General features: G+C 43.6%; 1 long non-coding RNA gene across 1 annotated transcript in view; it reads right to left on the reverse strand.

The window, feature by feature from the left end:
* Window positions 1–1911: 1911 nt before the first annotated feature.
* The window catches only part of LOC143121813 (uncharacterized), a 4004-nt gene continuing 3415 nt past the window's right edge, over window positions 1912–2500 (reverse strand). Inside the window, exon 5 of the long non-coding RNA XR_012986544.1 lies at window positions 1912–2500. This exon is cut by the window's right edge and continues 78 nt beyond it. This is a non-coding gene — a long non-coding RNA (uncharacterized LOC143121813).

Consider the following 2500-nt stretch of genomic DNA (forward strand, 5'->3'; position numbering starts at 1 on the left):
GCAGAATACGCGGTTTGGCATTGGCAGAGAAGATTAGGCAAACATTTCATGGGTGCAACCTACATACTCAGCTCTGCTGCTCATCCCACAAGTGCATGTTCCTTACAAATGGGGCCTTTGAAAGGGAACTAAACAGGCTTTCCAACGGTATACGATGTATTGCCAAAAAGAATGGTTGCCACAGAGAAATGATCTACCAAACACAAATGTCCTTACTTTTTGTGCTAAGTTTTATTTGTAGTTCTCTACAACCTCTTCCTCTTCACCTAAGATTGAGATGGCATCCAACTCAAGCCTGGCCTTCCTAATGTCCACCATGCATCATTTCCCATTTATTAATCTGGCAGACACTTTTATCCAAAACAACATTTAAGCTACAGAGCTACATCAATAGAATAACATTTAAGCAGTGCAGAGGAGACCTTAACTAGGAATTACCACTGCATCTGTCAGTACTCGTACTAGAGGATAAGAGTGCCTACATTTTAAGGACTAGTCGAAGTATAGTAGGAGGAGACATGGTAGAAGTGGAGGGAAGAGTATGGTAAGTGCATAGCCACATACAAGACAAGGTGGTTGCTCCTGCACCATGTCACAAAGCGGTCCACCAGTTGCCTGTACTCCTCACCATCACTGACACACCCCACAATTGCAGAATCATCTGAGAACCTCTGTAGGTGACATGACTCAGAGTTGTACTAGAAGTCTGAGGTGTACAGTGTGAAGTAGAAAGGAGACAGCATACTCCCCTGTAGTGTTCCTACGCCACTGACCACTTGACCAGACACACCCTTTCAGTTGCACAACCTATGTACTCAAAACTACATGAGGTTGTGGAGGTGTCTACCTGAATCTTCTCATGTAGCAGCATAGGCTGTATGGTGTTAAAACCACTTGAGAAATCAATGAACATGATCCTCACAGTGCTACTAGTCCTGCCCAGGTGAGAGTGTGTTCTGTGGAGCAGGTAGATTATGGCATCCTCAACACCCACCTCTGGGCAGTATGTGAACTGTAATGGATCCAAGTAGCTGGTCATGATGATCTCAAGAGGGCCAAGACCAATCTGTGCAATGTTAAGACAACCGGTTTATAGTATTGAGGGCAGATGGGGAAAGTATTTCTCGGGACAAGGCAAGATGTCCTCTACAGCATAGCTACCCTCCCCTGGCTAAGGTTACAAAGGTGCTGTAGAATACTGCAGAGCTTCACCTGGCTCCTGGATACAAACAGGTGGAAGGGACATAATGCAGGCTCAGCATTTCCTGACTAGGGATTGTCCATGATGGAAGGGGGCAGTGATCTATAGCCACAACCACAGAGGTGGCTTGCAACACATGAAATATGTCATATGATATCTACCCCCCATATGAGTTTGTTATCATCCCCTGTATCAAAATAACTTGCCACACACCAACATTTCATAAAAAAACCTTGTGTGACTCATCAAGGCCTGTTTGGCCAATATGGGTGTCTGAATGGTAGTTTCTAAGGATGTCTGGTGCATCACACTTGCCACAGCAGGTGGTGTCAATGAAATTATTTGCCACAGGTGAGCCCAGCAGTGAAATTGCTTTATTTCAGCACAGCATACATTTATGTATCAAGGTCAATTAAAAGGTGTGATTTCTTTAACCAGGGGATTCTTTCATACAGATAAAACACAGCAAAGGTGTTCAGCTTCCCTAATACATTCAGCACTACACAAAACGAACACATGGTAGCGTGAGCAAAGGTACCAAAAAAAAAAAAAGATACACAGGAACAGGCGTGCTCAAAATAAAAGACATCTTTGGGTGTGAGTTCAAAGAAAGACATGAAAACATTTTTTTTAAAGCCATGTCTACAAACGGACACGTTTCGGCTCTAGGCCATCATCAGCGTATCGGCCTCAGCATGGCCAAGGGCCCATACGCGTCTGTTGTAGACATGCTCCATTAAATATTTTTGCAAGAGCTAATGCATACGAGTGTGGTTTTCAACTTTAACCAAATCATTTCACATGGCATAACAAATTATTGCAAGTATTGCATATTAATCTAGCTTTGCATTGGATGGATACACAAGACAATGACACCATACCGTATGTCCAATATTAGTGGATGGAGTCCTTCCTCTCTTTGTGTCCCTTAAGATAAGTATGTATTGATCAGTGTGTGTCTTCCTTGGAATAATCCATAATCTATAGTGTTATTTACAAAAAAACAGGTTATCATGACAAAAATGTAGATCCACTGGCCAGCAGCACCTGTTGACCGCTGGTTGATTTGGGCAGAAACCTCTATGGTTGGCGGACCCTAAGGCAAACCCAAGCCATTGCCAGTGTAGTGGTCCCCCTCTGGCCAGACGGACAATCTGAAAACCCATCTGATCAGCAGAAAAGATCAATCCATCTGGTGTCAGTTAGAATGATGCATTGTTGAGCTGTCCGATCACAGGAACACAAGACCCATCTTGTCACAGAAGCAATGGGTAAACCAGTCTTGCAATGTAGAAGACT

The sequence above is a fragment of the Alosa pseudoharengus genome, unplaced genomic scaffold (genome assembly GCF_046254945.1).
Source record: "Alosa pseudoharengus isolate Yale_2024_CS ecotype anadromous, Long Island Sound unplaced genomic scaffold, YU_APseudo_1.1 YU_APseudo_1.1_scf_1, whole genome shotgun sequence".
Classification (NCBI taxonomy): Eukaryota; Metazoa; Chordata; class Actinopteri; order Clupeiformes; family Clupeidae; genus Alosa; species Alosa pseudoharengus.